This window comes from Notolepis coatsorum (genome assembly GCF_963971535.1).
Source record: "Notolepis coatsorum genome assembly, chromosome: 1".
Lineage (NCBI taxonomy): Eukaryota > Metazoa > Chordata > Actinopteri > Aulopiformes > Paralepididae > Notolepis > Notolepis coatsorum.
The window spans coordinates 203168334-203193414 of record NC_140165.1 but is presented as its reverse complement, the minus strand read 5'-3'; positions in this window follow the sequence as shown (position 1 = coordinate 203193414).

Sequence of the window (25081 nt, the reverse complement as noted above, 5' to 3'; positions counted from 1 at the left end):
GACCACACTATCCCCCTCACGTCCAATCCGCGCTTAGCAGGCGCCCCGACCGAACTGTAGGAGTCGCTGTTTACAACGACCCGGACCCACCCCGCCAGCTTCTCCCACCCTCTGATACAGCCAATTGTATCAGTGCAGACGGCCAGCCAAGCTGGTGACAACCCCGGAGCTGTGAGCTGGATTCGAACAGGCAAATCCAGCTCAGCTCCGGGGCTGGTGACGAACGCAATCTCCGCTCGGCCACCTAACCGCCCCTCCATCAAGTCTTTTAAATCTAAACTCAAAACCATCCCTGGCCTTCCCTGACTCACTCTGACTCTTGCCTTGCTTGTTGATGTGTTGTTTTGTTACTTTGTTTGTCCGTTGTTTGTTTATATTTTCTGTTTATTCTATACTTTAGCACTTTTCTTTGTTTTTACTTTTAGCTATGCGACTTACTGTGAAGCACTTTGGTTGACAAGTGTCATGTCTAAATGTGCTATACAAATACATTTGATTGATTGATTGTGCACCCATGCTAATCATCTGTACCCCTGTGCCTAACCCTGCTGATCATCTGTACCCCTGTGCACCCCTGTTGATAATTGTAATCATCATTCATAAATTGTATGCACCTGTCTCAAATTATGTATGAGTCCAAGTGCTGAAGTGCTAAACTACTAGATGTGTAGATGTATAAATCTTTTTTTTTTCATATGCAATTCGAGTGAACAGGTCAACACAAATACAGTTTATGACACTGCATGAGAACATTATGTATGGATATTAGATGCAAGCTGTTTCAAGGAAGCTAAAAGGATCAGATCATTAAATGTATCCAATCTCTGATTGTGTCTTCTGAGACATAATTATACGACCTCAAGAACCACTTCCAGTTCATTAATGCTAATGTATTCAGTAAACGAACCACTTCTACTGTTCTGCTTTAATGGCTATGCATTGTTTAGGTCTATCCCAGTGTTTTATATTCTTCAATAAGATGGATTTATTGATCCAAAAGGGAGAGAAACATGGCAGAGTTGATACAATCCCTACTCCAGTACAGCCAGGCTCATTGTGCACATTGCCCCCAACTAAAGATACAGTTTATCTTGGCCGTGTTGCAGAGCTATTTAAATGTAAATTCTCTGAGGTTGAGTTGAGCTTTTTCTTAAGCTTTCCAATTGACAAAAAAAAGGAGGACTCTGTGAAACAATGACCTTCAATTACTGTGAAATGAGAAGGCAGAAGAGGGTTAGCGTATACAGACCAGACACATCTCAAATGATTCCCTTCAGTTCCCTCTCTTTCTTTCTGACTGCTTATTACATTCAGATGTTTAGATTTAAATATAGTGGTCCTACCTGATTGCTGATTGGCAGTCAAAGCCAAATGAGACCTGCAGACGACGGAAGGAACCAATTGACCAGAGCGCAGCAGGTAAGTGATTCATTGTCTTAGGCTCAGAGAGAGGAATGACGCTGAAAACAGCATTTGTTTCTCCTCCTGAGCCCTGGAGTGTCCATAATTCATTTCCATCTGGTGCTTTTACCAGGCGAGGGAGCAGCACAGATGATTGGATCAACCCCAGCCAAGGGAGCTGACCAACCCCAAATAGAAACGGGAACAACTCCCCATGCTGCTGCATATGTCTAGGTTGTATATTGTATTGTATACAACTGTACTGTATTGTATTATTGTATTGAATTGTAATGTATTGTATTGAATTGTACACTCCCCTCACCTTCCCTCCACCCCTTAATCCTCTGCAGTGTGTATTCTTGTCACTTTGCAAGAACAGCTGGCATTACATAAAGCACTCTACTGCTGGAAGCCGTGGCTTATGTAGTATTTATGTAAAGGATTTATACATCGACGTGGAAAGGTAAAGGATATGGGTAAACATTTCACATGTTAATATTTAACAGGGATCACTGAATTAGCAAGACAGCATAGATGGCCTCCTACCGTTATGGCCACTGCTCTGTTCCAAAAATGAATCCTCATTAATAGCAAGGCAGAGTTATCTCCTTCCAGATGGCTATACAGATGCTGTTTATAGAGTCTACAGATGTTTATCTTATGTGTACCAACAACGCCTGAGCATCCTTACGCAACTATTGTACAACACTTTACTAATAATCCAATTACCATGTCTGGCCTGATCTTCAGAAATTAGTTTGTGGATGAGGTAGGATCAAATTGGCAGGACTAACAATTGGCGATTCAGGGTCTGCATCCAGGCAAGAATCAAATCTAATCCAGTGAATAAGCCGCCCTTTTTGCAGGTTTGAGCTAATGGGGTTCTTCCTCTGGTAACAGGCTAGCCTAAAACTTAAGCTTGCTTCAAGGAACAGAAAATCCCTGGCTTATGTCAAACTGTCAACGATCTTAAGGTAACTCTGTTATCCACATACGAAGAACCCAGGGGATTTATTTTAACAATGACGGAAACATCTAAAGGCTGTCCTTCATTTGACCGATTCAATTCATACTGAAAATCAAGATAAGGTGAGCTTTTGCCCTTCTGCTCCACAGGAAGATTCCGTCCCCCGAGAGCTCGTCTGGGACACTGTGTTAACATTTGACAGGTGTACCACCGCAGTCAAATTACACACCTGCCACTGTCCCCAGAGCGGGTTGCGTCCAGCAGAGTGCTTCACTCCAGAAGCGAGAGTGCACTTGGGGCTCGCCTCCCAGAGTAAGTAAGGAAACTACAGTATATAAATATAAATCTTGACGGCCACCGTGGCCAGTACAATTACTAAAAATTACTGTGGCGAGTAAATGCATAGTAGACTACTGCCCTGTCCTGCGGAGTGGGCGTGGTCTGGCAGTGATGTCACCTTCTGGCGCAAAACGAGACTCGCAAGTTCAACAACAATAACAATGCCCTGTTGCAGTCCAGTTTTATATACTGTAGTTCTATGGTTGTGGTAGACTACAGTAAACAGACGTCCCTTTATATGAAATTTCATGTCCAAACATTAAACAATTATAAAAATGAAACAAAATTTAGTGGGGTATCAAGTCTAATACAATTATTCTACTTAATATCAAGCATACAGCATACATTGTGTCTGTGTAGTGCAGGCACACTTAATTTAGCCTTTAATTAACATTATTTGCATGTGGATCACAACAGCATCAACCAAATGAGCTTCAAGCCTTCATAGCCAAGCCTGAGGGTAATAGCCAAAGTAGTCTTTTGATTTCCAGCCAGCAGAATGTGTTCCCAGTGCAAGACTGCAAGTGTACCTTGAGAAGCATGTGTGGTCAGGTCAGAAATACAGTATGAAGAGTTAAAGAGTTGCAAAAACCTATAAACAGCATCCTTGAAAAGGATTAGCTCACTGTCGTGAGTTACTGTGAAGACAGTCCATTCTGAACCCTGAGCAAGTTTTCACGTATTACAGCAGAACACGTCAAAAACCAGTGCTGTTTTTTTTATTCAGGTATTCAGGTCAGGTGATGCAATACGTGTTGTCTGAAAGCAAATTATAATGTAACTTTAGCAATTTTTTTATACAAATGTTACCGTAACGTGAGTTCATGTCCTATAATATAGCAGAGCCAAGAAGAGGAAATCTGAAAATGATTAAAGTAATGTACTGTAGCGAAAACGTGGCACAAAATCCGGTTCATGTGTAATTAATTTCCACTCAAAGTCATTATTTAAAAACAAGATGTTGACATGAGCGTGACATACGTTGAAATCCTTTAGGGCAGGGGTTCTCAAACTTTTTTATACCACAACCCCATTTTATTTAGATATTTTTTTGGTGACCCAACAGCGTGAATATTAAAGGCAACCAACTTGTGTTCAGCTTTTCATTCAGCGTTTCTCTGATTGGCCACACGGCCACGTGACCGCCCTAGCACACGCCCTTTTCCGCTGAGAGACGCGGCAGAAGCGCTGGTCGAACCAACGCGCTGCTCGAACCAGTTCAGACAGAGGTGTTTATTTATATTAATAAACATATCTACTAGAAACACTGGTGTTCCGTTGTGTGACTGTACTAAACTCTTCCACCACATGACCGACATTTGACATACAGTACACCTCCTATCTATGTTGGGATTATGTTTGGTCATGACAAAACAATAAAAATCGCTACTGTTAGTAATGCTGCCACCACCCACTTCAATGACAGAGCTCTCATATTTGCGAATGCATAAACTATATCTTAAATTATGGCGATGATGACCGACATTTGACATACAGTACACCTCCTATCTATGTTGGGATTATGTTTGGTCATGACAAAACAATAAAAATCGCTACTGTTAGTAATGCTGCCACCACCCACTTCAATGACAGAGCTCTCATATTTGCGAATGCATAAACTATATCTTAAATGATGGCGATGTGTCTAATATGGCTGTCGCGAATTCATTGATAAGCGACAGCCATATTAGACACATAGCCATAATTTAAGATATAGTTTATGCATTCGCAAAATATGAGAGCTCTGTCGTTGAAGGGCTTCAACGGAGCGCGGCCGCTGCTGCTGCTGGAGCTGAAGTGATGTACAGTGACGAGTGAATCTGGTAGTTGGTTGTTAAAAACGCGAAACATAATAACGTTACGCTTTCTAGTTTAGCGCATTTCATAACTGTATGGGCTTTGTTTATACTTCAGAGACAGAGGTGATGTACAGTGACGAGTGAATCTGGTAGTTGGTTGTTAAAAACGCGAAACATAATAATCAGTCAGCAGCGCTCCACTGCTACCGCAGCTGAACACAAGTTGGTTGGTACAGCAGCTTAAGTTGGTTGGTAGTGGTACACAAGTTGGTTGCCCGCGCTGCCGCTAGCTCCTTGGGTTTCATTTGGACGTGGGAGGGGCTGCCGCTTGCTTGCGCGTGGGGGCGGGGGGTCGGGGCCAATCAGAGAAAAGCCGAACACAAGTTGGTTGCCTTTAATATTCACGCGCGACCCAACACTTAATGTATCGCATAATTTCAACGTGGAAATAAGGAATATCAAAATAAAAGCACACATTGTTGAACTTGATCATGCATATTTATTAGAAAATGAAATGACAGCATTATGTTATCATGCCAGAACATGAAAAGAAAATGAAAAATAATGAAACCCGTAGGTCGGGAACATGAAAAGAAAATTACCCCAAAATCTCCTGGAGTGTCACTAACGAAGTTTCGTAATCCAGCTCGTTATCAGCACATTTCTCTGCCAATGGGTTGTTTTTGTCTGCAAGGAAAATCTGCGCTTCTTCTCTGAGTTAAAATAAGCGATTTAATACTCTGCCTCAAGATAGCCACCTCACTTCAGTGTGGTATAGCAGCTGGTTATGTGCAGAGCTCATTTCATCGCGACCAACCGGCACCGCTTCTGACAACAAACCTATCCATTGCGAGTCCATGTTACACACAAAAGACCAGACCTCTGGCCCCCTCCCACGATTATACATGCGCAGGATGTAGTGAGATGTGTATTGGAATACTGTGTGTCTGCCTCCGTTGATGAAGGGGCGAGACATGGCAAATACACACAGCTGCCAGGTGGAAAACTCGATCTGAGTTAAATTTTTTTTTGCCAATGCCCCACTGTCACATACCCGCGACCCCACTTTGAGTCATGACCCGTAGTTTGAGAACCACTGCTTTAGGGTATTTCAGGTAACGTGGCACAAAAGCTGGTTAATTTGTGGAGGTATCTCCCTTTGCCCCCAAAAACTTTACCAATAATTTGAAAATGAAAAAAAAGTTAAATAAAATCTGATTTGGTAAATTACTCATATTTTACTTTATCAAAACAACCCAACGGATGTTTAATTGATATTACCTATAATGCACAAAAAAACTATGAGATATAGGTTTTCTTGCAAATGTAAAATATACACAGCTTCTCCCTTGACATTTTCATCTCATTCCCTGTGTCTCTCTTCCCATGTCGCAATCCCCGTGTTCCTCTCGTCCCTGAGGAGGACAGTGAAAGCAATAGCGTTTCAGGAGGAGCATCACGGAAGGAGGCTCAGTGACAAAGCAAGAGCATCAATGGACATGACTTATTTTCTCTCTGCAAATGCCAGGTGCACATCAGCAAGCCAGGGAGCATTCACTGCAGCACCGGCAGTACTGAAAGAGGAAACAGTCGCATGGTGATTGTACAGAGACGAGTGGGAGAGTAGATGAGATGATGATAAGGTTTAGTGTTTATTCATGAGGGTCAACTGGGGGGCAACTATTTCAATTCTCTCTTTACAGTTTCTGGCCTGCAAAGAATACCTAGAACCTGTCCATTGTTGTGAGATTTGTATTTAACTGAGGAATCCTCTAGTCCGTCTGTCTTTTTCTCCTTCCTTTGTGTCCCAATCCCACTAATCCTCCACGTTGAATGACGTGGGGATGATCCGGATGTGGTGAGGATTGTGTTTTTTTCTCTTTCCTCTCATATCACTTCCTCACTACCTCCAACACACACTCCTCTATATATATTCCTAGTCATCTTTATTGATGAGCATTCAAATATACATATTCCCTTGAAAAGTACTATCGCACTCGAATGTAGAATATTTCACATTTTCAAAACATACATAGAACAATAGAGACACTAACAACAATAACACTAACAATTTCAACAGAAATGATAGTAAAAATAATAAAGACATAATATAAACTATAAAAGTACATTATCAGACATGACAAAAGACAAACAACAAAGACATGGCTAAAATATTCACATGTTGTACTGTATACAGCAGAAGTGGCGGTTAGCTAGTCAACTCCTGGGCCCTCATTCATCAACGTGACGTAGAAAATGTTCTATTTCCATACTTAAGCACAGAATTTAGAATATGTGCACGCACAAAAAAAAATGGGATTTATCACACGTGCGTACACAGGTCCTACGCACACCTGTCTTGATAAATATGACTTTGATCCTACGTTTGAGCTCGTGCACTGTTTTAAGTATTTGCATACCAGAACCGCCCCGATTAACCACGGTAATGGAATACCCCCATGAAATGTGGAAAAATGGACTAAGCCGAGGGAAGCGTGTTATTTGACAGGCTGACAGACGTGTACACGTACGGTGATGTCGGATATGATATCTATTAACCATTGCTGCCTGGGCAGCGCAAACACTAATAAAGACCGTGCTGGAATATGACTGCCTTTTCCCGTTTTGTTTGATTAATACCCAGGGATTAAAGTTCTCCTCAATTTTATTCCAAATCGCGACGGATTTTCCGTCAATTTTCTACCTGCTGCATATGATTTCTAGAGGCATACAATCTATTTTGATGTCAGTATTGGGTAGCCTATATAAACAATAATACGAGAGCATATACAAGAACAATGAATCTCACTGCCATGTATGATGTAGCCTATACGCCATGTAGCCTGCCTATATGTGATCAATACAAACTTGAACTTGAATTCCATCATGTCTGTGTGCGGGTCACTGCGGGAACTCACAAGGCTGTTGTCACAATGTAAATAAGAACGTGCACTGAAAAGTTACAGTATGTAGTTGGTTGATTATTTGTATGACAGTCAGTAAACCCTTGCAAAAAGTATCCGTTTTATTTAATGAATTGAAAACATTCAGCATCGCCTTCCTCCCGGCATGCAGCAACAACATGTATCAGGCAAATGCGCATCGCAACATTGACTGAGTGGAATCCCTTTCTATTCACATAACTGCATTTGTGATGGAGCTTTGACAGCTACAGTAACAGTATATTGCTCGATCCATCTCCAATATCACGATGGACCGTGCCGGTGGCAAAGACCCGAGGGTGGAGAGGACTTGAATGAATTCCATCATCATATTTATATGTTGTGTCTGTCCACTATGTTTGTTACTTTGTTATTCCCCCCCCCTATCTATGTAAAGCGACCTTGGGTCTCTTGAAAGGCGCTATATAAAATGAAGCTATTATTATTATTATTATTATTATTATTATTATTATTATTATTATTATTATTATTATTATTATTATTATTATTATTATTATTATTATTATTATTATTATTATTATTATTATTATTATTATTATTATTATTATTATTATTATTATTATTATTATTATTATTATTATTATTATCACATCTGTGCGGGAGCTCACAAATAGACTGTTAGTCTCAGTGAAGTTTCAACGGAGGTCATCTATTCTAACCAACAAATTGAAGTAGAAAGCATTTCGTGACCAATCTTATTTGGAAACATGACACACAAAATAATTTGCTTTTTATTTGAAACAATATTTAATCGCGTTTGGAGGTTGGTGTTTTGCGTCTGCCCCCCCGTGCCAAACAAGCAGGCCAACCTCTTGTTCGCGTGTGAGCCCGTTATAATTACACTACTGTCGCTATTTTACAATGAACTATAATGAATTACGGGTCATACAGAAGTTGAACACGCCAGTGTTGGAACTAAGTAATGCACGGAAGCTTATTTCCGCGTTGAAACTAATGCAGAACTGAGGAGCGCTTATGCCGTAGTAACGATGTTCTACCACTGGGCGTCAGCTATGCATGCTCCGAGCTGTGCGTAAATATAAGCACGAAGTCAAGTTCAAGTTGAAATTGATGAATCCCACACTTTGCTTAGAAATGGTCGTACGCACAGGTTAAGCACATATCTGTGCGTAAGTCACGTTGATGAATGAGGGCCCTGGTCCACGATAGCACCCAGTGTACTGATAAACTGTGTTAGGACCATTAGACAAAGATAGACTGTGTGTGTACAGAGTGTATGAGTGTGTGTACTTTGTAGATGCGTGTTTTACCTATGTGTGTGTGTGTATTACCTATGTGTGCTTTATATATGTGTGTTCTACCCATGTGTGTGTGTGCATTACCTATACGTGTTTTTATGTGTGAATGTTTAATATGCCTGTGTAATTTACGCATGCATGTTCTATGTGTGTGCATGCGTATACGTGTGGTGTGAGTGTGTGTATGTGTGCGTGCATATGTAAGTACATTTACAGTAATTATGGTTCCCTCAGCAACGATACCAGCAGAATCAGACAAAAACAAGGCAGCATTGGTCTATAGGGGGGCTATGGGTAATGGGGAAACCCACCGAGTAGAGTGGCAGACAGTGCAGGTCCGATATGAGACAGATAAGGGTCCCATATCTCATAGAAAGTGTCTAGTTTAGAGTGTAACATGCACGTGATGTATTCACAGGGAATGCAGTCCATAATAATGTTGTGCCATGACCTCTTTGATGGGACCTCGTCCTTGATCCAGAACAACATAATGTTTTTCCTAGCAGCAAATGTCAACAAATTGAACAGTCTCCTATGTTTGAAATTGGCAATATGAATATCTGGGAGGCCTAGTAAGAGGCACAGGGGATCCAGTTCGATGGGGGTCTGGAATATATCAGATAGTTCCTCTACGATGTCGAACCAATACTGCCCTGTCAAGGCAGACCGCAGTACCTCAAAAAAAGTCAAAATTGAGTTATGAGTGAAATTGAACTAGTCAATAAATGTTTCTTGTGACCAAGTTTTCAGATGTTAATGTCGCTCAGTTTTGGAGATATGGGGTTTTAAAAACTGCAGTAACTACAAAATCACACTCAAAAACCAGGCAGACCGCAGTAACTTCCAAACAGTGAAAAATGGCTTTAAAGTGTTTTGACTTGCCATCCAAAATCTGTTATAGGTAGATAGATGATAGTACCCAGATTTAACATGTATTAATGAAGTAATCTTTAGGCATACAAAAATATAACATAATTATTTTAATTAACCCCCAAAAAGCAGATACTGCACTCTGCTGCACAGTTCCCTTAAATAATTATACAGGTAATGTACAGGCAAAGTGCAGTAACTTCAAATACAATGTTGTTTTCCCTCCAGCTTTCATAACTTAACCTAGCCATTTTGAAAATTAAATTTAACACCTGAATATATTGGAATGATGATGATCCAAATAAAATGGCTAGGTTAAGTTATGAAAGCTGGAGGGAAAACAACATTGTATTTGAAGTTACTGCACTTTGTCTGTACATTACCTGTATAATTATTTAAGGGAACTGTGCAGCAGAGTGCAGTATCTGCTTTTTGGGGGTTAATTAAAATAATTATGTCATATTTTTGTATGCCTAAAGATTACTTCATTAATACATGTTAAATCTGGGTACTATCATCTATCTACCTATAACACATTTTGGATGGCAAGTCAAAAAACTTTAAAGCCATTTTTCTCAGTTTCACTTTTTTGAAGTTACTGCGGCCTGCCTTGACAGGGCAGAATAGCTCTGGAGCTTTACACAGGACCAAAAGCAGTGGATGTGGTTTCCAATCTCTATCTTGCATTTAAAGCAGAGTGGGGACGCATTGGGATCCATTTTACTCTTAAGGGCAGGGGTAATATGAATATATAAAACAGAGATTTATTTTGCGTAGGTCCATGCATCCTGCCAGTCCTCGTCCATGATCTCTATGTCCAAGTATTTTTCCCCAGACTGTTTAGTGACAAGGGAAGATAAAGATGAATTAAAGTTTAGAGTACTATAGAAGATAGATATTTGTTTTTTAGGAATCTGCAAGGAGAGGGCTTTCACCACCTGTGAGGTGGAACTGTTAATTAACAGTGAGGTGTCCTTGGTGATAAACTGCCTAATTTGTAAGTATTTAAAAAATTCCGTTTTCAATAGGCCATACCGCTGCTGCAGCTGTAGAAAGGACATTAGGGTCTGGCCATCAAACAAGTGGCCAAGATCAGTTATGCCCTGCGTATGCCAGGTCTTGAAGCCGCCGCCAATTTGGTCTGGCTTAAAGTCAGGATTGCCTACGATCGGGGTAAGAGGAGAGGTCAGCTTATCTCGGCCCTCCACCTTACGGACAGTCTTCCAGGCCTTGACGGAGCATAGTGTGATGGGGTTAGAGCATATTTTCCTAACAGACTTGAAGTCTTTGATAAATAGTAGGTTCCACAGGGGGGGACTTAGATTGCGAGGATTCAATGTCTAGCCAGATTGATAGTGGGTCTGATCTGAACCAACCGACAAGTACCCTAAGGTGTGCTGCTAGTTGGTAATGTCTTAAATTAGGTAGGTCTAGACCCCCATCTTCACCATCCATCTGTAATTTGGCCATTTTCAGACGCGGTTTCTTCCCATTCCAAATGAATGAGCTTATCCAGCCTTCTAGCACCTTGATAACCTTGTTTGTCAGCAGCACTGGAATCATTTGGAGAGGGTATAATAGTCTGGGGAGTACGTTCATTTTGACGAGGGCTATCCTACCCAGCCAGTAGTGATGTTAAGATTCACCGATTCGCATCGGTGCACCGGCATACACTTTCACGATGTGAGTGCACCGGTGGAATAAGTGCACATCGGCTAGAATTCAAGTTGAACTTGCGATGCATCTTGTTGTAGCGTCTTTGCATCGGTCAAAACCGATTCATTCATATAATTTCCTCTCATCCACATCTGTCAGCAGTGAGTGCACTGCACACAGCAGATACTATCTTTGCTTCGCTAATACAGAAGACGAGAGCCGCGTCACAGTTATCAACAAACAGTGGAAGTCGAGGAGGAGACCAACTGGCTAACGCTAGTAGCTGCTGGCTAACATTAGCCAGTTAGCCGTTCAGCTAATGCTAAACTACAGTATTGTAGTGACTGTACATAATTCACACGGAACTCGTTGGGAATGGTAGTTCCCCCCGGACGATTTATAGGGTGGCACTTCCTGCCACCGGCATTCTTATTTTACTGTCGATACGACTACGTCGATTTGTTGTTACGCTGATGAATAAAGGAATTAGGTTTAGCTTCGAGACACCGCCTCCGACTCCTTCTTCTCAGCGCTACACTGGTGACCCCGACATTAGTCTCGAAGAAGTTTCCGAGACGGAGAATACGACGAACATGGCAAACAACGCTGGTTTTCTCAGACTGCCTGAGTTTTGGGAGCAGTCGGCGGCCGCGTGGTTCGCCCAGGCGGAGGCGCAATTCGCCCTACGGGGAATCGTGGATGACGCCGCTCGATACTTCCACGTCGTCTCGAGTCTGAACAACACTACGGCGGCGAGAACGGTAGGCTTCATTACCGCTCCGCCGGCCCGGGATAGATATGAGGCGTTTAAGACGCACCTGCTCAGGATTTTTGAGTTGTCGCCGTCTGAGCGGGCCCGACGCTTGTTGGATATACGTGGCTTGGGGGACAGCAAGCCGTCGGCGCATATGGAGATGATGCTGAATCTACTGGGCGCCGAGCAGCCGAACTTTTTATTTAAAGAGCTGTTCCTCAGACACATGCCGCCACGGGTACAGACGGCGCTGGCCAATACAAACATTGTGGATCCCCGTGCTCTGGCGGAGGAGGCGGATCGGTTCTACCTGGCCACGCAGCACTTAGCCCCAGAGGTGCTGGCCCCGACACGGGCGCACATGCCCAGAGGGGGAGGGGCGAAGATGGAGAGGGGCGCCGCGGCCGACGGCAATAATGACACAGGCCTGTGTTATTTCCATGCACGCTTCGGCGCGAAAGCAACGAAGTGCCGCCCGCCTTGTACTTTTGTCAGGGCGGGAAACGCCAACACCTGCGCCCAGTAGCGGCCGTGAGCGCAGGTACGTCGAACAGGCTACTCTTCATTAAGGACACACTCTCTGGTCGAGAATTCCTCTGCGACACCGGAGCACAGAGGAGCGTCCTGCCGGCGACGGTGGTGGACACCGCCGGCGGGGGGGGGGGTCCGCGACTGACGACCGCCAACGGTAACCCGATCCGCACCTACGGCACGAGGACCGTGGAGTTGTGTTTCGGGGGACAGCGGTTCATGTGGGAGTTTGTCACGGCCGACGTCTCGTTCCCACTACTCGGGGCGGATTTCCTCTGCGCACATGGGCTCCTCGTGGACGTGAGGCACGGCCGCCTGGTAGACGCCCAGACGTACGCTTCCTTGACTTGTGTGCGCAATGAAGTGGTATACAGCGGGCTGGCCAGCTCGCTCGCAGAAGGTGACGTGTACCAACGCCTACTGCGGGAGTTTCCCGGCTTGACACAGCCTACGTTCTCGGCCGCGACCACCAAACACGGGGTCGAGCATCACATAGAGACTCAAGGAGCTCCCGTGTACGCTAGGGCCCGCCGGCTCAACCCTGACAGACTAGCAGTCGCTAGGTCAGAGTTCGCCAACATGGAGAAGTTGGGGATTGTCCGACGCTCGGACAGCCCCTGGGCCTCGCCGCTGCACATCGTGCCCAAACCGGACGGGGGATGGAGACCGTGCGGGGACTACAGACGCCTCAACGACGCTACCACGCCAGACCGCTACCCGGTCCCCCACATCCAGGACTTCTCAGGGCACCTGGCGGGTAAGCTGTTCTTTTCGAAAGTAGACCTGGTACGCGGTTACCACCAAGTGCCGGTACACCCCTTGGACGTCCCGAAGACGGCGGTGGTAACACCCTTCGGTCTATTTGAGTTCCTACGGATGCCGTTCGGACTGAAGAACGCGGCACAGTCTTTCCAGAGGCTAATGGACTCGACGCTCAGAGACATGCCGTTTATTTTTGTCTACCTGGACGACATCCTCGTCGCCAGCTCCTCGCCCGAAGAGCACCTGGAGCACCTACGATGCCTCTTTACGAGGCTGGGCCAAAACGGCCTAATCATCAACCCGGCTAAGTGTCAGTTCGGGTTGACCTCCATACGGTTCCTCGGACACCTCATCGACAGGAGGGGGGCCGCCCCCCTCCCGTCGAAAGTGGAGGCCGTTTCCGCTTTCCCACGACCCCCGACGGCCCGGGCGCTCAGGGAATTTCTCGGGATGGTGACGTTTTATCACCGGTTCATCCCCCGGGCGGCCCACACCATGCGGCCGCTTTACGAGGCGCTGAAGGACAAGTCCCCCAACCAGCCGGTCGACTGGACGGCCGAGAGGACGACAGCCTTCGCGGCCACCAAGGCGGCCCTGGCGGGTGCAGCCATGTTGGCTCACCCGTCACCGGGGGCCCCGGTCGCCATTACCACCGACGCGTCAGACTACGCGGTGGGCGCAGTGCATGAGCAATACGTTGACGGCGCCTGGCAACCGCTGGCGTTTTTCAGCCGTCAACTGACCCCCAGGGATTTCATTCCGGACGCGACAACCCCTTGGTCCGCGGCCAGCCAGCGTTCCACCCTGCGAGAAGCGGCTCAGACCTTCGCCCCGATTCCCACGTCGCAGCATGGTACCCCCGTTTCCCGGGTGCCGCGCAGCCTGCACACGGCGGAGTATGTTTTTGTTCGCCACGATGCGCACCGGGGGCCCCTACGCCCCCCTTACGATGGCCCGTTTAGGGTCCTGCGACACGGTGACAAGGACCTCATGGTCGACATGGGCGGTAGGACGGAGACCGTGTCGATAGACAGGATCAAGCCCGCTCACATAGACGTTTCACAGCCTTTGGAGTTGGCCCTTCCCCCCCGCAGGGGTCGTCCGCCGTTGCCCCGGGTGCCACCGCCCACAGAGCCACCGGCGGCCTCACCGATGCCAGCGCCCCCGGGTGTCGGTGAGGGTACGGGCGCTTGCGACGCTTTCCCCTCTCCGCCCCCGGTTTTCCGCGCTCGCCGAGGCCGTTTCGTGCCCCCGGGTGTCGTGGACGGCGCGGGCGCTTATGCCACTCCGCCCTCCCCGCCCCCGGCTTTCCGCACACGCAGAGGCCGGGCAGTTGTTCCCCCACGCCGGGGGGATTTTGACTATGGGTGAATTCTGGGGGGGCTTGTGTAGTGACTGTACATAATTCACACGGAACTCGTTGGGAATGGTAGTTCCCCCCGGACGATTTATAGGGTGGCACTTCCTGCCACCGGCATTCTTATTTTACTGTCGATACGACTACGTCGATTTGTTGTTACGCTGATGAATAAAGGAATTAGGTTTAGCTTCGAGACACCGCCTCCGACTCCTTCTTCTCAGCGCTACAGTATCTAACTAACCAACGTGACTCTGGGTATATTGACGACGCTTGACAACAGGTTCAAAGATAACTTCACATTTATTGGCAATTCGTTTCTTTATATCGCTTCCTCCAGCCAGGTTCAAACTGTGTTGTTGACAAAATGCCATCATGGTGTGGTTAACTACGGAGCATCAGCACGCTCAAACACGCTCTCTCTCACTCTCTCTCTCTCTCTCTCTCTCTCTCTCTCTCTCTCTCTCTCTCTCTCTCTCTCTCTCTCTCTCTCTCTCTCTCTCTCTCTCTACGTTCAATGATTTAAAGTGGCCAAACGTTACAATATAAATACTAACTGGATAGTTGATGATAAACATTTAATTTCATTATCTGAAATATTATAAAATCATTAAGTCTGCTATAAGCTATATTGTCTCACAGTAGTGTGTATATATACATTGTATGTGTGTTTTTAGCTAAAGTGGATAGAAAACACAGTACTGTGCAAAAGTCTTAGGCACCCAATCATTTTTATATAAATTGTCTTACAGTAGATTATTTGATTTTTAATAATAATATAAGCTGTATAAGGAATACAACCAAATCCTCTGTCATACCATAACATTTTATCATTATTTTGCATCGTGTTGAATCGCATCGTATCGCCCCGAATCGGATTATGTTGAATCAAATTGTATCGAATCGTATCGTATCGAACACAGGGGTGAATCGCATCGCATTGCATCGCCCGGTGCTTCAAATGTATCGTATCGTTGGAACCATATCGGCCTCAGTGATGCACATCCCTACCAGCCAGGAGATTGGTAAAGGGCCCCATCTAACTAAGTCTGCCCTTATGGTGTCTAAAAGGGGGGGAAAGTTGGCCTTAAACAATGTATCGTAGGTGGGTGTCACAAATACTCCTAAGTAAACAAAGCCGGAGGGCGACCAGCGAAATGGGAAGGGCTCGGGCAGGATCGGGATGGATTTAATTGTCCCAAGTGGCATTGCTTCGGATTTGGAAAAGTTAATTTTGTACCCCGAGAAGGTTCCAAATGTGGAAATCATGCGGGTTAGACATGGGATGGAAGAGTCAGGTTTAGATATAAAGATCAGTATGTCGTCCGCGTAAAGAGTGATTTTGTGCTCCCTCTCGGCCACCCTAATACCTGAGACCGCGGCTGACTGCCTAATGGCCTGAGCGAGTGGTTTTATGGCCATGTCAAATAGTAAAGGGCTAAGAGGGTCCCCCTGGGGATTCCCCCATTGTAGAGGAAAGTTGTTAGACCTAAGCCCGTTAGTCAGAACCGCCATCATCCGTGAGTTGTAAAGAACCTTGACCCAGTCAATAAAAGTGTTTCCTAGGCCAAATTCAGCGAGGGTTAGAAACAAATACGGCCATTCTACATGGTCGAATGCCTTCTCCGTGTCGAGAGACAGAACCACCGCGGGGTGGTCTATCTCACAAGTCATTTGGATGATATTAAGGAGCCATCTCATGTTGTCGGTAGAGTTCCTACCCTTAATAAAACCAGTCTGATCTTCGTTAATAATGAAAGGGAGCACTTTTTCTAGGCGCATGGACAGGATTTTGGAGAGCAGTTTTTGGTCTGAATTAAGTAGGGCTATAGGCCTATAGGAGGCGCACTTTTTAGGGCATCTCCTTTTTAAGGAGAAGGCAAATATTAGCCTGCCGTAGGGACTGGGGTAATATCCCAACCTCAGAGGAATGGTTAAGCATTGCCAGCAGGGGATCCAAGAGAATATGACCGAATTCCTTATAGAATTCGCATCCGAAACCGTCCGGGCCCGGAGCCTTACCAGATGGCATACCCTTAAGGGCGCACAGAGCTTCTTCCTTCGTAATTGGGGCGTTAAGGAGCAAGTTCTGATCTTTCGATACCTTAGGGAGGTGCAAGTCAGCGAAAAAAGCTTGCATGTCAGAGAGAGCACCATCGGGTCGTTCAGTCCTATAGAGTTGGGCATAGAAAGAGGCGATCTCTTTATTAATAGTTTTGGTGTCAAAGGACCTGACCCCGTTTGAGTCCGAGATTGAGGCTATTAATTGGGTGTCAGCCCTCTTTTTTGCCAAGTTAGCTAGGCACCTGCCAGGCTTGTCACCGTGTTCGTACATTCTCTGTCTGGCATATTTAAGAGAGTATTCGGCGTCCTGGATCAGAAGAGTGTTTAACTCAGTTCTGGTGGCCGTAAGCTCTATAAGCACAACCAGGGCTGCGTTTGAAACATGTTGATTCTCAAGGTTGGCTAGTTTGGATTCAAGAAGTTTGCATTGTTCATTTTTCTTGCGTTTCTTGGATGATACGTAAGACATAATCAGTCCGCGAGAAAATACCTTGGATGTTTCCCAGAGCAGAGACGGGTTATCCGTAGAATGTGAGTTAATTGAGTAGAACAATTTTAATTCCGATTCGAAATAGGAGACAAACCTATCATCCTTGAGGAGGTATGGGGTAAGACGCCAACGTCTCGACAGCACGCTCTCTTCTGACAAGGAGTAGACCAGATATATAGGGGCGTGATCCGATAAAACAATACTTCCAATTGTGCAGGACGATACTAGAAAGAGCTTAGAGGAAGGGATGAAGAAATAGTCTATTCTACTGTTGCTCTTATGTGCGCCGCTAAAAAATTTGAACTTCAGTTCGGATGGGCAAAGGGTGCTCCAGACATCTGATAATCCGATGTCTGTACATAGGGAGGAGAGCATCTTTGCTTGCCTAGAGGGGGAGCCAAACTGGGTGGGAGTTTGTCAAGAGACGGTATAAGGTGACAGTTAAAGTCACCGCCCACAAAAGCATTCTCAGAGGCCAGGCCATTACATTCAGTAAATACTTTGGATATAAAGTCAGGGGAGTAGCCTGGGGGACAGTATACATTCATAAATGTCATTTCTTTACCCTTAAGAACCCAATTGATAATCACATAGCGACCTTGGCTATCTAAAGAGGAAGTTATGAGTCTAAAGGGGAGATTTTTATTGATCAGTATGGCCACTCCCCTACTAAATGTAGAATAGTTTGTGGCGAAGACCTGTCCCACCCAACTTTTTTGGAGTTTAGCGGTGTCGTTGGGTCCCATATGGGTTTCTTCTTGTAATAAAGCAATAGAAACATTCTCCTTCTTTAAAAAGGTCAGAATCGCCTTCCTTTTCGCTAGTTTCTGAAGACCTTGAACATTCCAGGAGCAGAGCTTAAAGCTCTCAGAGTTAGCCGTAGCCATAGAATATTAGGGGGTGTGTAGACAGCGCAGACCTAAAAAGGCCTGTGGGCACACCAAATTCACCTATTTTAACCACTAAGCATATGTACCTAGAGCCATACATAAAACAAATATTTTCAGTAGCAGACATGTGTCCTGACTCCTGAGCCATACATAAAACATACATAAAAAACATATAAAGGTGCGGGACCGGTGGGCCTTTCCCCAACAACACAGGGACTCACCATAGGGCCTAAAACCCTCAAACCTACCATAAGCAGATTACTCTCTCAGTGGCTGCTTGCCACACTCCCAAACATAAACAAAAAAAAAGAAAAAGAAAAAGCCTCAAAACGTAGATATAATGGAAAAGTTCACATTAAACCTTATAAAAACATGGCTAGGTTTAAACAGGAAACCTAGAACATGAACCGTAGCAAGAGAAAAAGGGGGGGGGCAAATTACCTGTGTACTGCCTGATAAACGTGTGCAGTACGTCCACCAGGCCGGAAGAGGGCGATACTCTGCTGACAGGTCTGTTGTTTCCTATGGTTCACACAGAGTAGCTTGCTGCCTTGTCATAGCGCAGTTAGGCCGCCATGTCAGGAGAGGGCGCTGTGCAAAAGTTCATCTGACATTTTAGCGGCCTAGCAGGTCAACAGCAGATGATGACGCCTCTGGCCGCACACGCGACTATTTGCCATGTGTGTGGCTAGCAGAACGTAGCTGGAAGAGCGTGGCTGATGGATCCATGAGACCCCAGTCTGAAAAAATATGTACACACACACAAAAGAAAAAAAATGCATCACGGAGGCATTAAGCCAAGTCGTGACGAGGCGTAAGTGACACGCATAGAAGTCCTAGGTCATTTAAACAAAGCTAGCGCTTAGCTCCCCGGCTTATAGTGGATGTAAAAAAAATTAATAAAAATTAAGTGGCATTATGTAATAGTTATACAAAACAGACCAGGCCAACCCCACCTTAACTCTTTCCCCGTCAATAACGTCGTACAACGGGTTTCAAGTTCATGCGAATTCTGCCAATAACGGCCGTACGACGTGATTCTGATCATAATTTCATATTTTCGCCATGGTATTCATATTTCACTCACGGAGCCTTGTCGGATGCTGTGTGAGCCAGCACAACTCTGCAACGCTTCAATACTGCCACCTGGTGGCTGATCGGCGAGTTGCAACCGGAAGTGGATCTCTTGTGATCCCAGTGCATCTCCCTATTCCGTCCGGCCACTCGTTTATCGTCGCGGGACTCAATACACACACCGTGGATATGGATCTTTGCCATAACTCAATAATCTACATGATTTGGGCATGTATTAGTAATATACAAACCGGAAATGGATCGCCTAGATCCCCACCACATAACTGGGATCTGTTTGCTCCACTCTCATCGCCCAACGGTACGAGGAGACTGACGTGAGTTTCAGCGTTCTTGTTTATCATTTTCGATACAAACTGCTCTGATCAATATATCACCCATACTACATGAAGCATCTAACGACTATCACGGAATTATAAACGACCCCCCCCCCCCCCCCCCTCCTCTGATCAGTTTTACCGTTTAGGACCATGTACAGTTGACATTTTTAATATAGCGTCGATAGGTATCAAACTGCATTTGATGATCTAATATATGAATTTGTGCCTATATCTCACGTTCCGGGAAATACTGCAGAAAACGATAAAAACATATTTATACTCTAGACGGTATTTTCGTATGAATGTGTGAATGAAAAAGTAAAACGTTCCTACATCCTGAACGATACATAATCGATGTTGAATGGGCCATAGTAATGTCAATTTAGCAATACAATTAAAAAAGTTATAGCCCTGCAAAGAAGGTGAACATCTCCATAGACTTACAGTGCTGGCAGCGATCAAACAGCGATGGATATAAGCATGGCAGAGAATGGGTAAGTCAGACGCAGAGAAAAATAAAGCATCCAGGCGATACCTAACGTCACACAGTCAACCATATTTATAAGAACGAAGAAATATAGAGTGATATGACGCTCGGCGCATTAGCCATAGCGAGGTGCTAACGGCCCAAAATCGGGGCCCTTCTACGCCGGGTCTTCAAGAAGTCCACGGCGTCCTCAGGCGATGAAAGATGTTTTCTCGCGCCGTCTCCGGTTGTGATGATAAGTCTCGCAGGGAACTGTAGAGACGGCTTGAGTCCTAGCTTGTAGAGGGGGGCCATGACGTCTTTGTAGCGGGAACGCTGCTCCACGACTTCGGGACAATAGTCCTCAAAGATTAGGACTGGTTTCCCTCTGTATTCCAGCGTTCCCCTTCTCTTCCGTGCCTCCCAGATAATCCTCTCTTTTATTCGATAGTGATGTAGGTGAGCAATAACCGCTCTAGGCCTGGAACCGGGTGCTTGGCAGTAAGGGCCCTGTGACACCGGTCCAGTTCGGGTGGCGTAGGAAGGACCTCCTTCCCCAGAATTTCAACCAGTACCTCCGCAAAAAAGTCGCTGGGCCGGTCGCTATGAACGGACTCATCCAATCCCAATATGCGAATATTAGACCGGCGACTCCGGGACTCAACGTTAGTTAGCTTAGCCTTTAGCTTGTCATTGTTCTCTTCTAGCGCTGTACACCTAGCCTCTAGCTCGTCCACCCTGCCAGACCAAGTATTCAAGCCGTCTTCCACGGCGGTCAGACCCTCGGCATGGTCATTAACCGACGTCCAGAGGCTGTCGAGTTTGGATTCGAGCGAGACAGCGGACGCTCTGATTTCGTTGGTTAGGGATTGCCTTAGCTCTTCAATTAGCCCAGCAATGGCGGTTATATCAGCGGGAGCGTCGTCCTTCTTGGATTCATTTCTCAGTTGTCTCGTCGCCATTGTGGTTCTTGTAGCCAAAATAAATAGGTAGAAACATAAAGGGGGTATATACAAAAAGGTTTAACCGAGTTGAAAATATAAAAGAGGCTTTTAGGACTAAATATAAAAATACAGGAGTCACATCGTGGCCATGGGCGACTACCCCATCCTTGACCGGAACCGGACTTGAATGTAGAATTGAGTTTCATCTGTAGGCTGAAATACATGCAGCCTATGGAGGTAAAGTGGTGGTTATCAACATGTGAATAGTTTCCATGTTTCTTTGATGTGTTTCCTACCTTAGATAAAACAGCCTGGACAGAAACCATGCATTACCCTTTAAAAAGCTCTGGCTCCAGCAAAACAACTGAAGATAGTCTGGGGTGAAGAAACAACACATGGATGCCTGGAGGCTATAATGGCCAGAGAAAAGAGCAAGAAAAGGCTTGCTTGAAGAGATGGAGACAGAGCATGTATGTGTGTGTGTGTGTGTGTGTGTGTGTGTGTGTGTGTGTGTGTGTGTGTGTGTGTGTGTGTGTGTGTGTGTGTGTGTGTGTGTGTGTGTGTGTGTGTGTGTGTGTGTGTGTGTGTGTGTGTGTGTGTGTGTGTGTGTGTGTGTGTGTGTGTGTGTGTGTGTGTGTCTCTCTCTCTCTCTCTCTGCCTCTCTATCTCTCTCTTTGTGTGTGTGATTGTGTGCCAGAGGGAGGGCAGTGAAAAGCAGTTATGTATCGAGGCTTACTGCCAGAGAGCTTTAAGACACTATTATGCCGCCTTTTGAATGGCTTTGAAGCATGAACAATAGCATGGAAATTCCATGCTTACAATAATACTGTTGATCAATAGGAAGGTAAAATATATAGATTCCCTTTTACAGCAGAACATTCAGTACATATACCTCTTATTACTTTGGATATTGTGGCAAATATCACCCCCCCTCTCATGGATATGTGAAGGATGGGAGATATTATTGCCACGGAAGGAGTAGAGACAATTAGGTAGCTGATTAGTACTGATAGAACACACCTGTGCATCATTAGTTCACCCACATATCACGTGCACACACCCCAGACACACACACTACAAAGCCACTAGGTTAGTCAGAAGTAAGTTGTGCAGAGGTGAGGTTGGAGTTGTTGTATTGAGAGAGAGAGATTAAGGTATTCGGAGTTGTGTAAGGTGAGAGGTAGTGAGAGGAGAGGTGAAGGCGAGAAGGTGTTCATTGTGTACTGGACCCTGGAATGGCTGAGAAACCCCCTTTTGTACTGACCCTGGACCGGACGACTACCCTGAGTATTGAACAATCCCTTTTTCTGTCGGCAAGCCTGTTTTGTGTTTTTGACCATCGGACTGTATTACAACCATTCTCTTGCCTCTTGCGAATTTGTTTGTATTTGAACCATGGCGAGTCTGAACCCCACCAGGCGCGTCACAATAATATAAACAATTCACTCTTTCTTAAGTGGTACCAGAAAAGTCACGTGAAACACAGACCACTGATTGGTCAGAAGAGAGAGACGCGTCACACGTTGGAGCGTCCTGGAAAAAAAACAGAAAGCCGCCATCTTTAATGGCTCGTGTAGGATTTCCATCTCTGCGGCGCACACACATTTTACACACACTGCGTCTCCTGCCACGGCCCCTCTCTCTCCCTCTCTATCTCTCTTGGCGCACACACATTTTAAACACACTCCGTCTCCTGCCGCGGTCCCTCTCTATCTCTCTCGGCGCACACACATTTTACACACACTCCGTCTCCACCCCCTCTCTCTCCCTCTCTCTCTCCCTCTATATCGCTTTCTCTCTCTCTCCCTCTCTATCGCTCTCTCTCCCTCTCTCTCTCTCGCTTGCTTGTTCTCTGCCTCGCTTCACTTTGAGGAAGTGAAAGTATTTCCACTCGCTCTGCTGTTGAGGGGGCGGATATATGCAAATCAGTACCTTATTCACGTCAGCAATACTGTAAAATCAGAATGGCTTAGTTGAGTGAGGGAAGATCTCGTGAACTCGAGACTAGACTGATGAGTCAATATGATAATTAATGACACAGACCACATTGCTAGGAAACAATGCTAAACACTGGAAAAGGCCATTTATAATGCATGGGACCTTTAATTAAGCAATGTAATAATCCTGTAAAAAAAAAGATTAATTAATATTAAATCAATTTACAGATTACAACCTGTAAGTATTGTAAGTATTGATTGAAAAGCAACAATGGCTGATTGAGATTGCTATTGCAATGAAATAATAATGTGCAGCTTACATGTAAATGGTTCTGCAATTATGTAAAAGACTCACAGCAAAGTGTCAACACTTATCCACTTCTAACTGCCTAGAACATGCACACACACACACACACACCCACCCACCCACCCACCCACCCACCCACCCACACACACACACACACACACACACACACACACACACACACACCCACCCACCCACCCACCCACCCACCCACCCACCCACACACACACACACACACACACACACACACACACACACACACACACACACACACACACACACACACACACACACACACACACACACACACACACACACACACACACACACACACACACACACACACACACACACACACACACACACACACACACACACACATTTCCACCCACATTTCCACCCACATTTAAATACAAAAGGATCCTACTGGAAATAATAAAAAATCATACATATATATGATATCAGTGATGGCTGTCGGAAACAGAACAAAATACAAGAAGACTAGACGAAGACAAGAGAAACATAATAACATGAAAAATGTTAAACACTAAACTAACAGGGGGAACATGAATTGGAGCGAGAGAGAGAACGGGAGAGAGAGAGGAGAGAAAGAGACAGAACACAAAGAGACAGAGACGAGGTGAACAAATAATGACATGGAGAGAGGCAGAGCAGGGGAGAACAGGCCATGACCTGGCAGGAGGGGCAGTTCAAGCTAGCTCTCCATTGGGTCTGAAAGCAGCACATTGAGAAATAAACAAATAACTAAAATAAAGCCAATTTGACCGTGGTGAATTTTGCGATGTATCTCAAGTCAAGTCAAGTCAAGTCAAGAGTTTTAATTGTCACGGCATACAGGTATACAATGAAATGTGGCTGGTCTTGCCCGCGACGATGTGCAATACAGTGGTACAACATATAATAGAATCCAATAAAAATACAGTGGTACAACATATAATAGAATCCAATAAAAACAACAGTGCAATAAACAGGTAACATGGTGTGACATCTCGGTATCTGTACATAGTATTTACAGAGCATATAGGACATGCTAGGTAGCTTTAGAAGTGCAATACACTGTTCCTGTTGTTATACTAATTTAAAGTGGCCTTTCCTCTTGGCCATAAGTGTGCGTGTGTGCGGCATGAGTGTTAAAGTGGCTGCTAGTGTGTGAGCGTGCTCAGCGTGCGTGTCGTGTGTGTGCTTGTGTGTGCTTGTGTGTGGATAGTTCAGTTTCTGTGGCTCTCAATGTTCATTGTTCAAGGCTCTGATGGACTGGGGGAAGAAGCTGAGCCTAAGCCTCTCCGTCCTAGTAGCTGGGGTTCGCAGGCGTCTGCCTGACCTCAGCAGCTGGAACAAGCTGTTATTGGGGTGGTGGGGGTCTTTCATTATTCTGCAGGCTCTGGATTTGCACCTCTTGTTGTATAGAACCTGCAGGGTAGGTAGCGCAATACCCGTGGTACGCTCGGCTGAGCGCACCACTCTCTGTAGGGCCTTCTTGTCCTGTGCCGTGCTGTTTCCATACCAGGCAGTGATGTTTCCGGTCAAGATGCTCTCTACAGCTCCTGAGTAGAAGGACTGGAGTATCTTCCCCGATACTCTGAACTTCCTTAACTGTCTCAGGTGGTAGAGGCGCTGCTTCGCTTTCTTTACTACTGTGTCTATGTGTGTTGACCATGTCAGATCCTCTGAGATGTGGACCCCCAGGTACTTGAAGCTGCTCACCCTGTCCACGGTAGCCCTGTTAATCATCAGTGGTGTGTGTGTCTCCTGCTGTCCTCTCCTATAATCCACGATCAGCTCCTTGGTTTTACCAATGTTCAGGAGCAGGCTGTTGTCCTGGCACCAACGTTCCAGTACCTCAACCTCCTCCCGGTAGGCCTTCTCGTCGTTGTCCGAGATCAGCCCCACCACCA